We start from the raw sequence: 1,074 nt of genomic DNA on the forward strand, positions 1-1,074 counted from the left end.
CTAACTGTTTATCTGTTACTTTAGCTAACTGTTTATCTGTTACTTTAGCTAACTGTTTATCTGTCACTTTAGCTAACTGTTTATCTGTCACTTTAGCTAACTGTTTATCTGTTACTTTAGCTAACTGTTTATCCGTTACTTTAGCTAACTGTTTATCCGTTACTTTAGCTAACTGTTTATCCGTTACTTTAGCTAACCGTTTATCTGTTACTTTAGCTAACCGTTTATCTGTTACTTTAGCTAACTGTTTATCTGTTACTTTAGCTAACCGTTTATCTGTTACTTTAGCTAACCGTTTATCTGTTACTTTAGCTAACCGTTTATCTGTTACTTTAGCTAACTGTTTATCCGTTACTTTAGCTAACCGTTTATCTGTTACTTTAGCTAACTGTTTATCTGTTACTATAGCTAACCGTTTATCTGTTACTTTTACGCAAAGACAGACAGACAGACAGACACACACGCACACACACGTGTCGACCTGACAATTCCAACTCTTCTCTGCAACAGTTGGGACTGACTGTGCCGGACTGACTCGCCCGTTCGATTCCCGATGTGAATGGAAACACACTAATGCTGATTTTCAGTGTGTTTGCCAGGTCGGATTCAATTTACCCCGACAGCAGCTGCCTCCTCGGCCCGCTGCAGGCGTCTGACAGCAGGCGTTTAATGAGGAGTGTGTGTGCGTTTGACACAAGGAGAGAGGAAATAAATTGCATATTTTTGAAAAACACAGAGGCCGGATGTGTTGAGGATCATGTTTGAGTTTGAGGAAGCGGAGAGGAACGTTGTACCACAGCCGGGGAAATGACGGACCCCCCCCCCCCCCCCCCGGATGCAAAGACAGCTCCTTCACAAGGTTTCCATGTTCCTGCACACACTGAGCAGCTTCAGCGGCCTCCACACAGAGTATCTGAGCTTCCCCCTGCTTCCCCCCGCAGCAGCACCCAGGTGTGACCTCCAGCACGCCGCCCGCACCGTTAATAAATGATTAAAGTCGTGATGTCGCTCAGTGCGGCTCCGTCCCTGTCGACGATGTGACGCGTCGCAGGGAGAGTGGAGCCGACTTGTTTT

Source organism: Echiichthys vipera (genome assembly GCF_963691815.1).
Source record: "Echiichthys vipera genome assembly, chromosome: 17".
Classification (NCBI taxonomy): domain Eukaryota; kingdom Metazoa; phylum Chordata; class Actinopteri; order Perciformes; family Trachinidae; genus Echiichthys; species Echiichthys vipera.